General features: G+C 51.8%; 1 protein-coding gene across 1 annotated transcript in view; it reads right to left on the bottom strand.

Moving 5' to 3' along the window:
* The window catches only part of EPM2AIP1 (EPM2A interacting protein 1), an 835,019-nt gene that overhangs the window by 621,730 nt on the left and 190,940 nt on the right, over positions 1-22,349 (bottom strand). The gene's annotated exons all lie outside the window — the stretch shown is intronic.

The raw sequence follows: 22,349 nt of genomic DNA, 5'->3' as shown, positions 1-22,349 counted from the left end.
CAGGATCAGGCTGGGAGTCTGCTTCTCCCTTGGGGGGAATTCAATACCATGGTGGCAAGAGTCATCTCCTCATGCTATGGCTACCTTGAGTGAGCTCAAGGGACAGACAGGTGACAGGCAGACCCCAGCAGCGAGGGGCAGGGCAGATCACATACCCAAGTGTTGGGAGAACAGTATGGGGCCTGGGAGTCCGCAGGGGCAGGGAATGAGGAAATAGGGGTGCACTTCTACTATTAAATGACTAATAACTACATGGGATCAGCAGACTTCAGTCTGGAAGGATGGCCCCTGGAAGGGGAAGAGATTGAGGCTGGGGAAACAGCAGGCACCTTTCTTGGTGTGTCTTTCTGATATGGTTAAATGATTTTATGTCGCTGTGTAGGCCTACATATCAGTCCCTGATTATATATATTAACTGTCCCCAACTTTCATCTCCCAGAGCATGGGGACCACATCTCCCTCTCTGCCCAGGGTCTGCTCAGCACCTCTGATTAACAAGGCGGTCTGGGAACAGGGAGCAGGGAAGAGAGCCTCCACTCACCAGGCCAGGCTCTGCCAATGCTTGGTCTCAGTTCCTTCTTCTCTAATTTCATCATCATCATCATCATCATCCTCCTCCAGCACTTACTATGGACCAGGCGTTGTTCTGAGTACTGTATATACTTTAACTCCATCCTCACAACAACCCTAGGAGGTAAGTGCCAGCAGCACATTCTCCCCATGAGGAACCAGAAGCACAAAGACGCTAATGAAGGGGCCTAAACTCACTCAGCCAGTCCGGAGTGAAGTCTGAATTTGGACTCAGGCAGTCTGGCCTCACAAGTCCATTGTTTTAGCAAATAGGTTCAATCGTATTGGAAACACTGATTAATATGTAATGCCACCGAGAAGGGTTGTGACACCACGTCTGGACTCCGGAGGAAGAGCGTCATAATCGATTAGCAATGTCTACAGCAGTGACCTCAGTGCTGTCTTTGGTATCATGCTAGTATGGAATAAAAAAAAGACTCTTTCCTTAACCAAACTGCAGTCAGGCTCCAGTGAGCCCTCTTACCACCAGGCCTTGACACAGACCCTCATCCTGTCTTCTGCCTGAAGCCTGCAAAGTCAGCTTAATAAGACTCCCTCCCATCTTGATATATGACCAAGAGCCTTGTCCCCCACGGTTGATCTTCAAGCTCTTGACATATCCTCAGCATGAATTCTGCCAGTCACTTTAGAAGGAATCCCTTAACTTTCACATCTCCTCTGAGTCATTTTCCACCCAGACTCCCTTAACCTGTTCATTGGCCGTAAATCCTCACTTCCCCTTGTCATATTCCAAGTGAAGCCTGATCTCTCAACCCTGTTACAGTACCCCTGCTGTAATAGCCTCGAATAAAGTCTTCCTCGCCATTTTAACATGTTAGAATAATTTTTTTTGTATTTAGCAATAAACTTTAGGGTAATATTTCAAGTGGTGAAGGCCTTTGAGACCAAAGGACCAGCACACACAGAGGGAATGAGAGGGTGTGCTGTGGATGGGAGGGCTAACAAGAGACGGCGAAGACAAAGAATAGCCCATTACAGGTATTTTGGGTTGTGCTGAGACTCTTTGTAAGGTATTTTTCCCCGCCGAGAAGGAAGGAAGGGGCCAGAGCCACAAAGTGTGGAATAGCAAAGGCTTTATTGAGTACAGCGCGCATCCCGCCCGGCGAGGTTCCCTGGCCCCGAGGAAAGATGGAAGCCAGGGAAGTCGCAAGTGGTGACCCGCGTGGGAGATATTTTAAAGGGTCCCTAGGGTGGTCGAGTTAATATGACGTGGTGAAATCTCACTGGCTGGCAGACGGTTGCTTTTTTCCAAAGGGGTTCCTGAGAAGCATCTTTTGGCATGCTTGGTTGTGGGCAGTCCTAGCCAAAGTTCCCAGGTCTGACCTTTCCCATTATCCACCGACCTTACATTCTTAGAGACCTGTAAGCAGACCTGAGCTTTATTTCAAGGGGGAAATCCATGGTAATTATATCAAGGAGAGGTTGGACTAAAAAGAACAAAGAATACAGGCTAGGTAAGGGGTGAGGGTGAGAATACAGGCTAGGTAAGGGGTGAGAATACAGGCTAGGTAAGGGGTGAGAATACAGGCTAGGTAAGGGGTGAGGGGTGAGAATACAGGCTAGGTAAGGGGTGAGGTGTGAGGGGTGAGAATACAGGCTAGGTAAGGGGTGAGGTGTGAGGGGTGAGAATACAGGCTAGGTAAGGGGTGAGGTGTGAGGGGTGAGAATACAGGCTAGGTAAGGGGTGAGGGTGAGAATACAGGCTAGGTAAGGGGTGAGGGTGAGAATACAGGCTAGGTAAGGGGTGAGGGTGAGAATACAGCTAGGTAAGGGGTGAGGGTGAGAATACAGGCTAGGTAAGGGGTGAGGGTGAGAATACAGTCTAGGTAAGGGGTGAGGGTGAGAATACAGCTAGGTAAGGGGTGAGGGTGAGAATACAGGCTAGGTAAGGGGTGAGGGTGAGAATACAGGCTAGGTAAGGGGTGAGGGGTGAGAATACAGGCTAGGTAAGGGGTGAGGTGTGAGGGGTGAGAATACAGGCTAGGTAAGGGGTGAGGGGTGAGAATACAGGCTAGGTAAGGGATGAGGGTGAGAATACAGGCTAGGTAAGGGGTGAGGGTGAGAATACAGGCTAGGTAAGGGGTGAGGGTGGGAATACAGGCTAGGTAAGGGGTGAGGGTGAGAATACAGGCTAGGTAATGGGTGAGGGGTGAGAATACAGGCTAGGTAAGGGGTGAGGGTGAGAATACAGGCTAGGTAAGGGGTGAGGGTAAGAATACAGGCTAGGTAAGGGGTGAGGGTGAGAATACAGGCTAGGTAATGGGTGAGGGGTGAGAATACAGGCTAGGTAAGGGGTGAGGGTGAGAATACAGGCTAGGTAAGGGGTGAGGGTGAGAATACAGGCTAGGTAAGGGGTGAGGGTGAGAATACAGGCTAGGTAAGGGGTGAGGGTGAGAATACAGGCTAGGTAAGGGGTGAGGGTGAGAATACAGGCTAGGTAAGGGGTGAGGGTGAGAATACAGCTAGGTAAGGGGTGAGGGTGAGAATACAGGCTAGGTAAGGGGTGAGGGTGAGAATACAGGCTAGGTAAGGGGTGAGGGGTGAGAATACAGGCTAGGTAAGGGGTGAGGTGTGAGGGGTGAGAATACAGGCTAGGTAAGGGGTGAGGGGTGAGAATACAGGCTAGGTAAGGGGTGAGGTGTGAGGGGTGAGAATACAGGCTAGGTAAGGGGTGAGGGTGAGAATACAGGCTAGGTAAGGGGTGAGGGTGGGAATACAGGCTAGGTAAGGGGTGAGGGTGAGAATACAGGCTAGGTAAGGGGTGAGGGTGAGAATACAGGCTAGGTAATGGGTGAGGGGTGAGAATACAGGCTAGGTAAGGGGTGAGGGTGAGAATACAGGCTAGGTAAGGGGTGAGGGTAAGAATACAGGCTAGGTAAGGGGTGAGGGTGAGAATACAGGCTAGGTAATGGGTGAGGGGTGAGAATACAGGCTAGGTAAGGGGTGAGGGTGAGAATACAGGCTAGGTAAGGGGTGAGGGTGAGAATACAGGCTAGGTAAGGGGTGAGGGTGAGAATACAGGCTAGGTAAGGGGTGAGGGTGAGAATACAGGCTAGGTAAGGGGTGAGGGTGGGAATACAGGCTAGGTAAGGGGTGAGGGGTGAGAATACAGGCTAGGTAAGGGGTGAGGGTGAGAATACAGGCTAGGTAAGGGGTGAGGGTGAGAATACAGGCTAGGTAAGGGGTGAGGGGTGAGGGTGAGAATACAGGCTAGGTAAGGGGTGAGGGGTGAGAATACAGGCTAGGTAAGGGGTGAAGGGTGAGAATACAGGCTAGGTAAGGGGTGAGGTGTGAGAGGTGAGAATACAGGCTAGGTAAGGGGTGAGGGTGAGAATACAGCTAGGTAAGGGGTGAGGGTGAGAATACAGGCTAGGTAAGGGGTGAGGGTGAGAATACAGGCTAGGTAAGGGGTGAGGGGTCAGACCCACATGCTTGGGACTAGGAATTTCTTTTTCCTTCTCAGATATATGTATACCTTTATAACAACTGAATATGCTTCCTCCAGTCTCACAACTAACAAATGTTTCCTCGAACACCTGGGAGCCATCTTTTTGAAATGCAAACATCAGGGAGGGAGCACCCCTGCCTCCCAATTCCTGTGGGAGGGTAAGAGGCTAAATTCCTTGGCTATCTTGCTCTACTTTGCAAAACAATCTCCTGCCTTAAAGATTTGAGAAGGGTGTTTCTCCCCCAGTAAAGCCAACATAAGAAGTCTCTCCAATGACCAGGCTGGTTAGGACAACTATGTATAACAAAAGGTACTGCCAACTCTCCTTTATTGAAGACTGGTATCATGTATCTTGAAAACATGTATGTCATGAGTTGTAGCTGCTTGGCTATAAAAAGAAGCAAGATTTCTATCTTTGCAATGGCTTGGAGGATTGCCGGTGCTGGTTTATTCAATCCCCTTCTGACCCTAAAATAATGAAGGTGTTTTCTTTCCCCACTACCTTTGGGGTGAGGACTCCTGGGTCAGAAGAAGATTCTGTATTTAATCTATTTTCTCAATACGTTATAGCAGGGGTCCCCAAACTTTTTACACAGGGGGCCAGTTCACTGTCCCTCAGACCATTGGAGGGCCGGACTATAAAAAAAACTATGAACAAATCTCTATGCACACTGCACATATCTTATTTTAAAGTAAAAAAACAAAATGGGAACAAATACAATATTTAAAATAAAGAACAAGTAAATTTAAATCAACAAACTGACCAGTATTTCAATGGGAACTACGGGCCTGTTTTTGGCTAATGAGATGGTCAATGTGCTCCTCTCACTGACCACCAATGAAAGAGGTGCCCCTTCCGGAAGTGCGGTGGGGGCCGGATAAATGACCTCAGGGGGCCGCATGTGGCCCGCTGGCCGTAGTTTGGGAACTCCTGCGTTATAGTTTAGGATTGGTGGTGTAGGGGAGAAAGGAAAAAAACTCCTTCTCCTCTTCCCATCAAAGGTTCTTCCCTGGGGCCCTATAAGTTAGGAGGACAGTAAACAAATTAACAAGAGCAGAACAACCAGGGAGGAGTATTAACACGTGCATTGCTCAGACACAGGGGAGTGCTGAGCGATGAGCATCTCAAAGGGACGGTTAGAACTTGGGCTTACATAGCATCTTTAAAATAATACTACTAAATTTCTAGAGAAGTGACCGAACAAAGGGAAAGGACCCTAAGTTTCTAGAGGCAGTAAATTGTACGGAGGAAAATGTACAAAGAAACTAATGGCAGATAAATCTCCAGCTTTTCTCTAGTGATTAACTTTAGTTTTTCCTGGTAAAGAGGGACAGGCATTGCTGCTCTAGGTGCTGAAGATGCAGAGAGGTGAATAAAACAGACAAAATCCTAGCTCTCAAGGAATTTTCATTCCAATGGGAAAGGACAGACAGTAAAGAAGAAAACAAATACATGAGAGAACTTGGAATTGTGGTAAATCCTATCCGGTAAATAAAGCAGAAAGCTGTGGCAGAAAGCAATGAAGGAGTTAAGAAAGGTAAGGCTATCAATTGCTTCTGGCCTAGCAAGGTCTTGGCAACTGAAGACTCCAGTTCTCACCCTCCAAGAGAAGAGAAGCTCCTTGGGGCGTGGGGGTGGATCCCGCCGTCATGTCAGTAGATTGTTGTCATCTGAGCCCTGTTGCTAGGCAACGCAGACATGCCACAGACAAACCTGGCAGAGAGAAGGGAACTCAGGTAAGCAAAGCCAATTTCTGCTAAGCAAGACAGCTCTCACCGAGAGCATCTTGGCATCTGGTTGTTCTCACCCAATTGGTCCTTGAAGGAGAAGGAAGAAGAGAAGCACTTATGAAGGGCAGAGTCAGCAGTCCTAACTCTTGGTCCATGGAAGAAGATGAGACTGAAACATCTTTTCAAAAAGAACAATGCTTAGCACGAAACTAATCAAATTCTGTCCAGAAAGAGTGTTCCATGTCTTTCTTATTTATACCCTCCCTTTCAGCTGATTGGTCCCTGTATCCTCCCTGGGCACCCTGGCCCCACCCTCCCTTTCAGCTGATTGGTCCCTGTATCCTCCCTGGGCACCCTGGCCCCACCCTCCCTTTCAGCTGATTGGTCCCTGTATCCTCCGTGGGCACCCTGGCCCCACCATGCCTCTGACAAACGGACACTCAGCCAAAGAGCACCTCGCGGTGGGGACTCTTCCTGGAGGCCTGCGTTTCTAGTCCCACACGCTCTACCAGTGCTTTGATACTCCTAATCAAGAGATAACCTATTTTCTCACCCTTTGAACTGGGTGGGACTTTGTTAGTTCCTTAAGAAACAGAATATGGCAAAAAACAACAACAAAAAACTGCCTTATTTCCAAGGCTAGGTCATAAAAATTGATATGGCTTCCATCTGGCTCTCTGTCTTGGAGAGTCAGCTATCATGTTGTGAGGAAGCCCAAGTAGCCATTGGGAGAGGCCCCATGTTCCAGCCACTATTCCCAGCGAAGGTCTCAGCCAATAGCCAGCATCAAGCACTAGACATGTGAGTGAGCAAGCCTCCAGGTGATTTTATCTTACCTCCTCCCCCCCATGATGTCGAATGGAGGAGAGATAAGCTATGCTTGCCAAAACCTACTCTAATCACAGGCCTGTAAGCTAAATAAATGTTGTTGTTTAAAGCTACTATGTTTTGCCTGACCTGTGGTGGCGCAGTGGATAAAGCATCGACCTGGAAATGCTGAGGTCGCCGGTTCGAAACCCTGGGCTTGCCTGGTCAAGGCACATATGGGAGTTGATGCTTCCAGCTCCTCCCCCCTTCTCTCTCTGTCTCTCTCCTCTCTGTCTCTCTCCCCCTCTCTCTCTCCTTTCTAAAATGAATAAATAATAAAAAAAATTTTTAAAAAAAAGCTACTATGTTTTGGGGTAGTTTGCTGTGCAGGGGACAGTTAGGAAAGAGGGCGGCTTGGGGCAAAGAAGGGGAAGTGGCATATAAGGTTGAACAAGTGGGCTAGTGAGAGCTTGATGGGCACACTAGGCACCTGAGACACCCGGACACCCCTGAGCAACAGTAATACAGCCAATGTGAGGTTTACGAAGCAGACAGCTATGGACAGACGGGGGAGAAAGCTAAGCAGCCCTAGGAGGTGGCTGTCGTGGTCCAAGAGAAGGAATGAAGAGCCGAGTCAGGACAGAGGTAAGGGTTGGGAAAGGTGAGTGTGAGTCTGTCTGCCCAGGCCCCTCCTAGCCCCTCCTACCCTGTCTGGCATCCCTAGAGCCAGGCCAAAGTTCCGTTGATAGAAAGGGGTCCCAGTACATAATAGATGCTCAATAAATGTGTTCAGGAGGATGGGTGAAACTGAGCAATCTCTCAGACTTGGTGACTGATGAGAAATGAGAAATGAGCAATAAAACAGGGTTAGAGAGTCATTCCTTCTGCCTCCAGACAGCTAGCGACTGGGCACCCAGGGAGGGCTGCACAGGCAGGTGTGCGGGCTACCGCAGGAGCCAGCCCAAGTCCTGCTGAAGGGTGCAACCAGCTTCTTCTGAGGCTGGTGACTGAGGGGAAGATGACCTTCAATGACAATCGGGAACTCAGGAAGAAACGCTGGCCCGCGGAGCAGGGCATTTGGTTAGGGGCACCCTGAGTCGAGTGGTCCCGGTGAGACATCAGGGTGGAGAGGTCCAGCAAGCCTTGGGCAGAGGTGCTGGGGCAGGAAGACTTGACTGTGAAGTCACGAGCGTATCAGGGAAACTAAGGCCAGAGGAGTGGTGGAGAGGCCCGGGCAGTGTGATCCAAAAAGACAGGAGGGAGGCAGAAGACAGAGCCGAAAGGACAGCCGTGAAGCCCACCCCCAGCCACCAGCCGTCCACGCCCCACCGGCACCTGCAGCATGCTAGTCGACCAGATGACAGAAGTCCTTTGCTCCCCTTTGCTCAGCCCAAACTTGACCATCACAAGTTCAGTTCTCTGTGACTTGACAGCTGGGGCTAATGGATTCAACCAAACTCATCCTTCCTCAAGTATGCCCAGGAAAGCTGCTGCCTGTTCCTGGTGCTGTGGGCTGCACACACCCTCCAAAAATTCCATATGTTGAAGTCCCAACCCCCAGCACCGCAGATATTGCCTGTATTTGGACCTAGAGCCCCTAAAGAGGCAATTAAGTTAAAACGAGCTTATTAGAGTGGGCGCTACTCCAGTATGATTGGTGTCCTTATAAGAAAAGGGATTAGGACACAAAGACAGGTTCAGAGGGAAGACCATCGGAAGACACAGGGTATAGAGGGCCCTCTAAGAGCCGAGAAGAGAGGTCTCAGGAAAAAACAAGCGGCCAACACCTTGATCTCGGACTTCCCGCACCCAGCACTGTGGGAAAATACATTTCTGTTGTTTAGCCCCCACCCCCACCCCGGCCTGCAGTGCAGGCATGCCTCAGAGATCCGGCGCCGGATCACCACAATAAAGCGAGTATCGCAATGAAACAAGCCGAATCTGTTTCTCTGGTGAAAGGTCTTGCCTTCCGCGTGTACAAAACGCCAATATCGGGGAAGCACAGTAAATGAGGTAGGTATGCCTGTGCTTTGCTACAGCGGGCTCAGCAAAAATACACCTAATTATCATAAGCCGGGTGATGGCCCTCGTGAAGGCCTGTTTTCCTCTCCTCCCGACAACAGGCAGGCCCCTCCCTACTGCACAGTGTCCCCTGCCCCTCCCCTGCCGGACCCACCCACCCACGCCCACTCCCATCAGTGCAGGGTGAGAAAAGGATTCGTCCACTGTAAAGCCAGTAATCAGGGCCAGGGCCACTATCACAGCAGCCCGGCCCATGCAGGTTCGCATTGGATTCGGACAGTCGGTAAAGAAACCATGGAGCCAAAAACTGATGGGCCATAACCTTTAATCCTACCTTGCACCCGGCGGGCAAGTAAAAATACACACTGGGCTCCAAAACCCAGTCACACTCAGTGCTCACAAAGCCACTGACTTATCCGAGTTTCCTAGAATCAAAGGTTTCTAGCTCACCAACCTTATTCTCCTCAGTTCCCCATCTCCTTCCTTATCCCAGATACAAACTCTACACAGACTGGCATCTCACTCAGTACTCCGCCCTCTTGGCTGCTTCTCCTGGCCTACTCCACGTGGCCTCCTTCTGCTCTCTGCTCTGCTCTCTGCTCTCTCATGCTAACCTCAGGAACCAAGAACCAAACTCCCACTCCATTCCCATTTTATAGTGTAGAAATCCAAACCCTTAATCCAATATACATAATAGGGAAGTCTCTTAATACAAAGTCACTTCTCTGAGGCATGATAGGATTATACCACCTTACACCAAAAAGGGTAGGAAAGGCTTAATCCCAAAACCAAGCCCCAGGCTACAAGGATTCTGCCTGCCTTTAGCCCACCCCAACACACATTAATATCATCTGGGCAACGGCCTCTTTAACAAAGTGAGCATAATACATTTTATCTTCCCAACATCCACCCTCTTAGACTCCAGGCTCTCACGTCGCGTGCGTGTGTTCTGTGTGTGTGTTTGTTTTTAGTATCTCCTGGAAGAAGGGTAGACAAAACAGTGCTCCTCCTTTGGTCAAGACTCCTTCTCAAACAGATGTGCAGATTTCAGGTCCTTGGACTAAAATGCCCATTCCTCCTGGGCACCCCCGGGGCAGCCTGTGCGGTTTTTTCCCTTTGATTTAAATGCCAAGGAACAGAAGGGATGAGAAATTCAGCCACTTGCACCCTCTTCCCCCATGCCCAACCCCTCCACACGGCACGCGCGCACACACACGAACATGCACACGCACACTCACTGGTTCCCTTCCCTTCCCCCGGCGGGGCCCTGTCCTGCCTGCTCACAAGCTGTGCCCTTCGGGCCCAGGCCACGACCTCCAGCGCAGACAGCCTGCTGGCCTGCGTCCACAGCATCTCCATCTCTTCTAACAGAATTACTGCTGCTTTAAAATGCTTGTTTGAAAGACCTTGATAGGAGGAAGGTTAGAATTCTTCTAGAAAATGCTTCAGTTGGAAACCCAGGCCTGCCTGAAAATTCTAACCTGATTTGGGTTCCTTAGACCTGAGTTTTGATGAGCCATGAGAACTGATGGCCGCGGTCAACAAACCTGCGGTTGGTTCCCCGGGTTCAGATGTTTGGCATCTGGGACGTGAACACCAGGACAGCAGGCTGCACCCTCTGCCTTTGGCCAGGGTCCCTCCTGACACCTCCCAGCCTCCACGGAAGGAAGGAGTGAAGTGTTTTCCCCTAGCTCCGACCGGAAGCTCTGAGTAAAGTTGAAAAAGTCCCGAGCCTGATCTGTTTCTTCCCACGTGAAATCAGGAACCTTCCCTGGGAGGGACTCTTTTTGGTCCTTGGATGTGGCCCAGCCCTGCATCGTCCCAGGGGTCCTGCTCCTGGGCTAACAAGACCAATGACATGGTAGGAAAGAGCCCCGGACACCAGGTTCTCCATTGTCGCTCTCACCGGGGAAAGGGGGCTTTGTGCACAGACCAAAAGCATGCTCCCTCCCCCTTCCCACCACCAAATTAGCACCTGCGAAGTAGTGCTGATCAAAATAGCTAAAGCATGCCAGGAAAGTGGAGACATGCTGACTTGTGCTTGAGAAAATAAAAACACACACAGAAAACCAAAGATAGGAGGAAGTTAATGGAGTAGAAGATGACAAAAAAAAGTATTTTAATTCTAACGAAAACTCCCCACTCTCTCTATCTCTGTATAGTTCAAACAAACTCACCTGTGACGGCCCAGTGCTGGAGGGGGTTCCTGGAAGGGGTTTCTGGCGGGACCCAACAGGACAGAGCCCTGAGAGCCTTAGACTCCGCCTGTGTGGTGGGTGTGAGCAGACACCTCTCTCCCGGGTCTGTGTGGTGGGTGTGAGCAGACACCTCTCTCCCAGGTCTGTGTGGTGGGTGTGAGCACCACACCTCTCTCCCAGGTCTGTGTGGTGGGTGTGGGCACGACACCTCTCTCCCGGGTCTGTATGGTGGGTGTGAGCACGACACCTCTCTCCCGGGTCTGTATGGTGGGTGTGAGCACGACACCTCTCTCCTGGGTCTGTATGGTGGGTGTGAGCACCACACCTCTCTCCCGGGTCTGTGTGGTGGGTGTGAGCACCACACCTCTCTCCCAGGTCTGTGTGGTGGGTGTGAGCAGACACCTCTCTCCCGGGTCTGTGTGGTGGGTGTGAGCACGACACCTCTCTCCCGGGACTGTGTGGTGGGTGTGAGCACGACACCTCTCTCCCGGGTCTGTGTGGTGGGTGTGAGCACGACGCCTCTCTCCCGGGTCTGTGTGGTGGGTGTGAGCACGACGCCTCTCTCCCGGGTCTGTGTGGTGGGTGTGAGCACCACACCTCTCTCCCGGGTCTGTATGGTGGGTGTGAGCACCACACCTCTCTCCCGGGTCTGTATGGTGGGTGTGAGCACGACACCTCTCTCCCGGGTCTGTGTGGTGGGTGTGAGCAGACACCTCTCTCCCGGGTCTGTGTGGTGGGTATGAGCACGACACCTCTCTCCTGGGTCTGTGTGGTGGGTGTGAGCAGACACCTCTCTCCCGGGTCTGTATGATGGGTGTGAGCACCACATCTCTCTCCCAGGTCTGTATGGTGGGTGTGAGCACCACACCTCTCTCCCGGGTCTGTATGGTGGGTGTGTGCACGACACCTCTCTCCCGGGTCTGTATGGTGGGTGTGAGCACCACACCTCTCTCCCGGGTCTGTATGGTGGGTGTGAGCACGACACCTCTCTCCCGGGTCTGTATGGTGGGTGTGTGCACGACACCTCTCTCCCGGGTCTGTATGGTGGGTGTGAGCACCACACCTCTCTCCCAGGTCTGTGTGGTGGGTGTGAGCACCACACCTCTCTCCCGGGTCTGTACGGTGGGTGTGTGCACGACACCTCTCTCCCGGGTCTGTACGGTGGGTGTGAGCACCACACCTCTCTCCCGGGTCTGTGTGGTGGGTGTGTGCACGACACCTCTCTCCCAGGTCTGTGTGGTGGGTGTGAGCACGACACCTCTCTCCCGGGTCTGTGTGGTGGGTGTGTGCACGACACCTCTCTCCCGGGTCTGTGTGGTGGGTGTGTGCACGACACCTCTCTCCCGGGTCTGTGTGGTGGGTGTGAGCACGACACCTCTCTCCCGGGTCTGTATGGTGGGTGTGTGCACGACACCTCTCTCCCGGGTCTGTATGGTGGGTGTGAGCACCACACCTCTCTCCCGGGTCTGTATGGTGGGTGTGAGCACGACACCTCTCTCTCGGGTCTGTGTGGTGGGTGTGAGCACAACTCCTCTCTCCCGGGTCTGTGTGGTGGGTGTGAGCACGACACCTCTCTCCCAGGTCTGTATGGTGGGTGTGAGCACGACACCTCTCTCCCGGGTCTGTATGGTGGGTGTGAGCACGACACCTCTCTCCCGGGTCTGTATGGTGGGTGTGAGCACGACACCTCTCTCCCAGGTCTGTATGGTGGGTGTGAGCACGACACCTCTCTCCCAGGTCTGTGTGGTAGGTGTGAGCACGACACCTCTCTCCCGGGTCTGTATGGTGGGTGTGGGCACGACACCTCTCTCCCAGGTCTGTGTGGTAGGTGTGAGCACCACACCTCTCTCCCGGGTCTGTATGGTGGGTGTGAGCACGACACCTCTCTCCCGGGTCTGTATGGTGGGTGTGGGCACGACACCTCTCTCCCGGGTCTGTGTGGTGGGTGTGAGCACCACACCTCTCTCCCGGGTCTGTATGGTGGGTGTGAGCACGACACCTCTCTCCCGGGTCTGTATGGTGGGTGTGGGCACGACACCTCTCTCCCAGGTCTGTATGGTGGGTGTGAGCACGACGCCTCTCTCCCGGGTCTGTATGGTGGGTGTGGGCACGACACCTCTCTCCCAGGTCTGTATGGTGGGTGTGAGCACGACACCTCTCTCCCGGGTCTGTATGGTGGGTGTGGGCACGACACCTCTCTCCCAGGTCTGTGTGGTGGGTGTGAGCACGACACCTCTCTCCCGGGTCTGTATGGTGGGTGTGGGCACGACACCTCTCTCCCAGGTCTGTATGGTGGGTGTGAGCACGACACCTCTCTCCCGGGTCTGTGTGGTGGGTGTGTGCACGACACCTCTCTCCCGGGTCTGTATGGTGGGTGTGGGCACGACACCTCTCTCCCAGGTCTGTGTGGTGGGTGTGAGCACGACACCTCTCTCCCAGGTCTGTATGGTGGGTGTGAGCACAACTCCTCTCTCCCAGGTCTGTGTGGTGGGTGTGAGCACGACACCTCTCTCCCGGGTCTGTATGGTGGGTGTGAGCACAACTCCTCTCTCCCAGGTCTGTATGGTGGGTGTGAGCACGACACCTCTCTCCCGGGTCTGTATGGTGGGTGTGAGCACAACACCTCTCTCCCGGGTCTGTGTGGTGGGTGTGAGCACGACACCTCTCTCCCGGGTCTGTATGGTGGGTGTGAGCACGACACCTCTCTCCCGGGTCTGTATGGTGGGTGTGTGCACGACACCTCTCTCCCAGGTCTGTATGGTGGGTGTGAGCACGACACCTCTCTCCTGGGTCTGTATGGTGGGTGTGAGCACGACACCTCTCTCCCAGGTCATTGTGAGCATCCACTGGAGTGGTACCGGATGAGCCAGTACCGAAGCACACATTCACTGAATGACAGCTGTGACGATCATGGTTACGACTGCATTGTCTCAAGCCCCGCGGCCAGATGAGTATATCTTCATAGCTTAGGAAAGAAGCCAGAGACGGTAGCAGGAGGGTATCCTCGCTCGTGAGACTCCAGGACAGGGATGCTCTCGGGGAGTAGGAGAGGTCCAGAGTCAAGATTACTAAGAGCAGGACTTATAAGTATCAGGTGATAAAGTTCCAGGTCTAAATGATGGGCGGCCTTGGAAGCTGAGGCTTCCTCCTCTTCACAGCTGGCTGCAGATACGCAGCAGTTCGATGAGAAGCAGAGGACCAAGCTAGACCCGGGTAGAACTTCAGGGGGGTCCAGAAGAGCATCCTCTCCTACTGGGGTACCCTCACCATGGCACACACAACGCTACCTCCTCATAGCGCTTTGTAAACTCCTGAGTGGGCGGGGCACGTCCATCTGTGACCATCTCAGTGAATAACAAATATTTGCCCTCCTGTGCCTCTCCATTTTGATTTCTAAAAAGAGATTATTTTCTGTGACCACACATATACTCCAAAGTATTTTTAAAATTCCAAGTCTTACACAGTACTCAAGGCCACCACCACCAACAATTTGGAATTAATTTTTTTAGTTTTGCGAAAGTGAATGGAACCCTAGAACCTCCTCTTTGGCTCGAGTTTTCAGTGAGCAAGTGATCTGCCACATTTCCCTAACGCCACGCGATCCTTCTAAAGCCTGAACCGTACGCATGGTGGTCAGCCACGCCCCTGCTGAGAACTTGAGCTCTTTTTAACTTTGGATTCTCCCCGGTACTTCTGAAGTAACCATTTCTTTGGGCGTTTGTAGGACTGTTTCTCTAACATAAATCTCTAAAAGGAGGAATGCTGGTAATAGACATTCAAAGGGATATTATTCAGCCTTAAAAAGGAAGGAGGTTCTGCCACATGTTATCACGTGGGTGAACCTTGAGGACTTTCTTTTTGTGTGAAATAAGCTAGTTGCAAAAAAGACAAATACCCTCTGAATCTACTTATATAAGGCACCTCAAGCAGTCGACATCACAGAGACAGAAAGTGGAATGGTGGGGTCCAGAGTGTGAAGGACAAACAGGGATTGTCCGATGAGTGTAGAGTTTCAGTTTTCTTTTTTTTTTTTTTTTTCTTTTTTTTGTATTTTTCTGAAGCTGGAAACAGGGAGAGACAGTCAGACAGACTCCCGCATGCGCCCGACCGGGATCCACCGGGCACGCCCACCAGGGGCGACCCGCTCTGCCCACCAGGGGGTGATGCTCTGCCCCTCTGGGGCGTCGCTCTGTTGCGACCAGAGCCACTCTAGCGCCTGGGGCAGAGGCCAAGGAGCCATCCCCAGCGCCCGGGCCATCTTTGCTCCAATGGAGCCTCGGCTGCGGGAGAGGAAGAGAGAGACAGAGAGGAAGGAGAGGGGGAGGGGTGGAGAAGCAGATGGGCGCTTCTCCTGTGTGCCCTGGCCGGGAATCGAACCCGGGACTTCTGCACGCCAGGCCGATGCTCTACCACTGAGCCAACCGGCCAGGGCCGAGTTTCAGTTTTGTAAGATAAAAATAAAGGTCCGGAAACCAGTTGTACAACAATGGGAGTGTACTTAACACTACTGAGCTGCATGTAAAGAAAAAAAAATTTTTTTTTTTAAAAAGGGGTTAAGAAAGTACATTGTATGATATGTGTGTTTTACTACAATTTAAAAAAATAATAAACAAAAAAGTAGGAATGTAAGTCCCAAGGTGAGTCCACGTTTTAATGGAATAGATATGGTGGAAGTCCTTCAGAAAGACTGTACCGGTTAACTCCCTGCGGCACTGAGCGCATCCTTCTCCCACGGCCTGGCCAACACAGGCATTGACCACCTTCTCTCCATCGTGATTTGGGAATGGCAATGAGGGCTGAAACAGGGCAGAAATTGACACTCAACTTTCAGTGGAACAAAAGGATCCTATCTGCTCAGCCCCTCCAGATCCTCCAGAGTGGCCACAAAGTAACCTTAGGGTGCAGGTGAGGTCTCTGTGGACACAGCCTCTGGAGACCCCAGAGTTCTCTCTCTCCTACTCATCCCACTCCTTACCCTTAAAATGATGACTCCAAACATCACAGACTGGCCTACATACTTTCCCGAAACAGCTGTCCTGCAGAATCACTAAAACTTGGGTTAAAAATAGTCTCGGTCTCTAAAAGAAGGTCGCGTCCCTGGGAACAAAGCCCTCTTAGAAATGGCCCCACCTCCATAAAGGGCACACAAAAGCTGGCCCAGTTTTGTCCCCAGGGTTCGTCCTTGCTCGTGACCATCCCTCCCTGCCCTGGAAACAGATCCCTCCCTGAGATCTCGTCACATTCTTGGTCCATCTATGGAAGAGAGGCAGGGAGAGGGAAAGCTAATGATATTTACAGCCAAGCTACAGTTTGTGTCTTTATTTCCATTTTATAAATCCCCAAATGGGCCCAGAGACTTTTTTTTTTCCTATTGTCCATTTCTGAATACCCCTCCCCAACACCTAAGTCAAGATTGCATTGTTAGTACAGTCTCTTCATTGTGGGGGTTTTTTCGTTTGTTTGTTTGCTTTTTATTGATTTTAATTTATTGTGCTTACATAGATTCTAGTGTCCCCCTGAATGCATCCCCCCTCCCTGGTGTCCCCTTTAACCTCCCTCTTGCCCCCCTCCCTCAACACCCTCCCCCCTTCCCTCCAGGATTTGCTTTTTCTGCTCTCTAGAACACTGTTATGTATATATATTTATATATAATTTCACCAATCTCTTTCCCTTCTCTAATCCCATCCTGTGTTTTGTTTTTTAATTTTAAAAAATTGTTTCAATTACACTGACATATAACAGTATATTAGTTTTAGATGTACAGCAGTGATTAGACATTTATATAACTTACAGACTGATCCCCTCCAATAAGTCCTGTACCCATCTGACACCATACACAGTTATTACAGTTTTATTGACTATATTCCCTATTTTTATTTACGTCTTGATGACTGTGTTTATAACGGCAATCTGCACATTTTTACCCCATCCCCTTTTTCACCCATCCCCCCAACTCCCCTCCCATCTGGCACTCATCAAAACGTTCTCTGTATCTGCGAGTTTGTTTCTGTTTTGTTTATTTTGTTTCTCAGAGACTTAAAATAATGTGTCTGGATTTCCAGCATGAGAAGCTAAAATTTCAATCTTATAGGCTCACTTCAAAGATATCGTGATGAAAAGGTCCTATTAGATTTTTCAGGTGGCATCATGGATGAGGGTATGCTCATGTGTTTTAAGCAGAGAACACAGAATTCTGAATCGGGTCAGGATTCTGCAGCACCAGGAGACAGGTTTCTGAACAACCCACCTAAAGAACGCCTGCTACCTTGCTGATGGCTTCTCCTTCCCCCTTAGCAAGCAGGGGAGACACATTTTCCTGGGCGGTGGGTGGGAGTGAGAATCAGCTGCCTGCTGTTTCTCAGCTGCGGGGAAAGAATGCCAGTCCCTGGGGTTAAACAGGGAGGCTTCCCATGCACTCTTAACCTCTGTGTCGTTATGGGACTTGCTGGGTGGGGACCCGGCTTCTCAGGCCGCCCACCTGACCTCGTGCTCTACAGCCAGAATCTCTGAAGATATTATATTGACAAGATCCGAAGCGAGCTGCAGTTGCTTAGGGAAGATATTTGTGGCCGAGGGGAGAACCGTTACTGACTGCATTGCTTTACCTGTCCTCCGGATCGTGAACTTAAGGATGACCCCAGGGACACAGATTTCTGGCAATTACATGGCACTGATCCAGGAACACATACAAGACATCCCAGACCCCGGATCAGCCTGCTTGGAGAGGCCAGGGAGAGAGAGAGTGTGGGATGTTAGGCTAAGAAGATTAAAATGGTTATCATAGTGATGAATGCTGGAATCCTGTCCTGCAAGGACCCTGAAGGAGATAGCTAGCTAGCTAGCGAGATAGGTAGATAGATAGCCAGATAGATAGATAGATAGATAGATAGATAGATAGATAGATAGATAGATAGATAGATAGATGCAGGGGGAGAAAGGACTAAGGAAAGTGGCAGAACGCTGTGTTGTTAGCTAACTACTGTGCCCCAAACCTGCAAAAACAGTACATGTCGATGGCCCCAGTACCCAGGAGTGCCCCCACTCAATCACCCCGAGCCTCTCCTTTGTTGATGTGCTGGGTCCAAGGGGTAGCCAAGGGTGGCTGTTGGGGGAGGAGGAAGTACAGATATTAATGAGCTCGCATGTGACGCTGGAATGTCCACACTCACACAAGGGAAGTCCTTCATGGTGCAGGATGAAGCCAGGGGCGGTGGGAAGAGAAGGAATGGGTGTGTGTGTGTGGGGGGGGGAGATCTCTTGTTGTATTCACACCCCAAGCCTCACAAATATTGGGGGCCAACCTACTCTTATGTGACAGTCGGCAATGTCGGCTGCCAGTGTCCCAGGGGAACCAGACCCAGGAGCTGAGTGGAAAGAACCCTGCTAACATTGGTCAGAGTAACTCTGCCTGCTGGTTGCCCTGGCAACCAAGTCTCCCTAGCTGGCCAAGTCCTGCATGGCCGGCTAAATGTCAGGGTTTGGAGGGGAGGTCACTAAGGTGACGAGTGGTTGGTTCCAGGGATCCCTCAGGGTACCAGGGCACTAGGTGGGCTCAGGGTAGTTGAATTCTTACAAGGGCAGCTGGATCACCCCGAAGAAAAGGAGAAGCGGCCAGGCCTCTTGGAGGCCAGGCCCCGCATCAGAAAGTGTCTCTTCTGCTGCACTCGTTGGCCAAAGCGAGTCACAGGGGAGGGGAAAGAGACTCCGCCTCTTGATGGTTGGAGTGACAGGCTCAGGGACTTTAGGCTGTGGGGCCGGGGGCTGCGTGACCAGTAGGGACCTGCAGTCACTCTCACAGCAATGTGACTGGGAGGTGGAACACCAGCGGAGTGGCTCTGTGGTTCATCTGCAGAGGCTGGACCAGATGCCCCAGGGCTCCCGGACCCACCGAGCTCAGCTCTGAAGGAGGACATTGCTCACCTCCTCAGACACCCTGCCAGCCCAGCCTAGGTGTGTGTACGTGGTGGCCCAGGGCAAACTGAAGGAGAGAGGACCACCCTCAGTTTACCTCAGCCACATAGGCCTCCTAAGATTTAAGAGACCCCCAAGGAAACAGAGGGTCCCCCAATAATGACTGGGTTTGAATTTCCCACCAAAAAGGGCCCCAAGTAGGATTTGAATTAATTGAAAAAAATGTGACCTTTCTTACATAACTGAGATTAATGTGTATTGCACTCTTGTTAGACCATTGAACTCCAGGACTGTCAACACCATCCTGAAATCAGATGAAAACACAGGAAGCTCACATTCCGTGCCATTAACATCCAAAATAAAAACGAACTACTTCATGTGTGTATGGGGTAAAACCTGGATGTTGTTTAGTTGGGGTTTTAACACTGGGTATTTATAGTCTTGGTTGTTTTCCTTGAGCTACAGGAGTGCCTGACCCTTCCCACCTCCACCCCCGTCCAGGCCTGGAGAGCCCTTTCTGTGAGCCCCAGAGGGTGGATTACAAGCTGCGCCCATCTGCTGGCCTCGTCCCCCTCACATCCCCACGAGGCGCGCACCCACTTGGCTACCACTGACCAGCTCCTTAAGAGGAGCCTGGAAGAAGAGCCCACTCATGGCACTCGAGAAATAACGGCTGAATAATCTGGCCAGCAGGAGACCTTGGGGACAGCCAGGATTTGTGAGTGCTAATGCTCCCTCTTCCTGTGCTGAGAACAGTTATAACATAAGCTGTAAGTTACACAGTGCTCCGTGAGCTGCAAGTGACCACTCTGGGGAAACTGAGGCATGCTGGCTCAGGAAAGGTGAATCCCATCTTTTAAAGGTATGAGGCCTGGGACTAGGGAATGGGGTTTCTATGCATGGACACTAAGGAGAGAATAAAGCCAACAGTTTCAGAGGCCAGGCTGAGCTATGCTACCCACAAGGGTTTGACTTGGGGAGGCTCCTTTGTCTAGTCCTTGGAGGTCAGAGGCCTGGCTGCCTGGGGTGGGTGACAGTAGAATGCATTAGTTTTCTTGCCAGGCATTCCACTTTCCTACAGGAAACACTAGGGCCAAGAAGCAGGTGAGAAGTTGAAGGGGGCCAGTGGTGCAAATGGCCAGGGGCCACTGGCAGCACTCTGCGCTGATCCTGGGCAGGGGTGATGGGCTCCAAGAAGTGTTAGCACTGGCTGTTGACCTCAGTGTATGAGTCCTCAGTGGAAAGGGTGCTGGCTGGCATCAGAACACCCAGGTCCTGGTCAGACCCCCACTGGCCCTGCAACCCAGAGTAGGAAACAGCAACTAGACGGGTTTCCCCTCCAGCAATCGGGTGCAATACAGAGCTGCCAGCCCAGAGCTGGGGGATGCTGTTGGCTTCCACATCAGCATCCTTCCTTCCTTCAGTCATTGAATGCCTGGACTCTTGTCCCCAGAGAGTTGGAGGAGAACGAGGGCTCTTGGATAAGAATAGTCAGGACAAAGTATGTCGGAGATAGTGGGAGGAGGGAGGGAACAGCCACCAGAGGCATCAGGCCTTATCCCTTCCCCCAGCAGGTCTCGAGGGACCCACACAGCATTCTGAATGGTTGACACTGGCTGCTGGCTCACAGGAGTGGAATAATGTCTGTGACAGTCAGGGAGCGGTTGATTCTTCATGATGGGCTTTTAGAAGGTAAAGTATCCCTGAAAATCCACTCCCTTGACTGGAGACACTGAGAGAGATATGCATGAGCTTAGCTGGATACCTGGAGGGACCCAGAAGGCATGCTAACAGGGTGATCAGGACAGAGCCCCAACTTGGGGGAACCCCAGTGCAGAAAAGAGTTACAACACAGCAGGCCCAAAGACTGTCTTTTGAAAGGCCTGCTTACCAGGGTGGCCCTTAGCTGGTGTTAGGGAACTTGGATTTTGGGAGGGTTCCTACCATTCCTAGGATTAATAACTAATAGCTCGCAGCGCTCCAACTGTTTGTACAAATAATGTGGTTTATGCTGAACCCCTGCTTTCCATCTGAGACTCTGGGGCTTTGAGATGTGGGAGGCAGAAGATGCCTTGGTGATCAGCACTCAGGAAAAGCCCTGAGCTCTGAGTCTAGTAAGTTTCCTGGCTGGCACTATTGACGTGTGTTGTCACACTCGTTGCTGGGGGGCCGAGCGTATCCTGTGGATTCCACTGGGAAAGGACCCTCGGAAGCCTGCCCCCGGCAAGCCCCGGACTTTGCCCACGTGCCCTTTCCCATAGTGGGTGCTGCTTGGTGTGCCTTTCCTGTAATAGGTCAGAACCATGAGCGCAGCTCTGTGCTGAGTCTCATGAATGCTGTCAGTGAGTCACCAAACCTGACAGTGGTCATGGGGACCCTGACACACCCCCATCCTGGACTTCCAGGCGCGGCCTGGAACACCAAAGTGCCTGCTACTCACTGGCCCGGGCCTCAGGGCTCAGGTTGTCGGAGGGCGTTACTGACTCGGCTGCTGAACCCCGCTCTCCTCCCCAGTCTCCACACGCACACTCGAAGGACTCTCATGCGTCGAGGGCACGGATTCCTGGGAGCAGCTCTTTAACGGTGCCGATTGGAAGGCGGCAGGATCGTCTCTCCCAGTCCTGAGCCTCCCGGACCGTGAAGCGAAGGATCAGAGGACACTTCGCTGTCTCACACTCAGCTGTCCTGCTCCCGCAACACAAGCCAACGCTGACATCACACAGCCTCAACCTGAGGGTGTTCCAACCCATGGCAACGGCCCACAGAACCGCTCTGCGTCAGGGCAGGAAGTCACCATAGACCAGGGGTCCCCAAACTTTTTACACAGGGGGCCAGTTCACTGTCCCTCAGACCATTGGAGGGCTGGACTATAAAAAAAAAACTATGAACAAATCCCTATGCACACTGCACATATCTTATTTTAAACTAAAAAAACAAAACAGGAACAAATACAATATTTAAAATAAAGAACAAGTAAATTTAAATCAACAAACTGACCAGTATTTCCATGGGAACTATGGGCCTGCTTTTGGCTAATGAGATGGTCAATGTCCGGTTCCATATTTGTCACCGCTAGCCGTAACAAGTGATATGACGCGCTTCCGGAGCCGTGACACGTGCGTCCTGCGTCACCGGAAGTAGTACTGTACGTGAGCGACGCTGCCACATACAGTACTCCAGGAGCACAGGATGCATCCTCCCACTGACCACCAATGAAAGAGGTGCCCCTCCCAGAAGTGCGGCGGGGGCCGGATAAATGGCCTCAGGGGGCCGCATGCGGCCTGCAGGCCATAGTTTGGGGACCCCTGCCATAGACGTTCATTTCCAGAAAGGGGAAACTGGGGCCCAGCTGGGTTACGTAAATGCTGCAACCTCTCCACGCAATCCACATTTCCATCACGGCTCATTGCGGGCAGGACGAGGATTCAACTCCGGGTCCCCTGCCTCCCAGGGCACTGTTCTTGTTCGGGGGCAGTCCCAGTAGCCAGCACCGTCCACACTGCGCATGCTCAGGAGCACCCAGACAGGGAGGAATTTACACCCGCCGTCAAGAGACAGCAACCAGCTGTGCGTCCCGGGCTGGGCCATATTTCTCTGTTCCCGTCGTCATTGCAGGAAGCACAGCAAGCTCCTGCCCTGGT

The sequence above is a fragment of the Saccopteryx leptura genome, chromosome 10, assembly GCF_036850995.1.
Source record: "Saccopteryx leptura isolate mSacLep1 chromosome 10, mSacLep1_pri_phased_curated, whole genome shotgun sequence".
In the NCBI taxonomy this organism is placed as follows: Eukaryota; Metazoa; Chordata; class Mammalia; order Chiroptera; family Emballonuridae; genus Saccopteryx; species Saccopteryx leptura.
The sequence above is the reverse complement of the archived record's forward strand: the minus strand, read 5'-3'. Positions and strand labels throughout refer to the sequence as shown.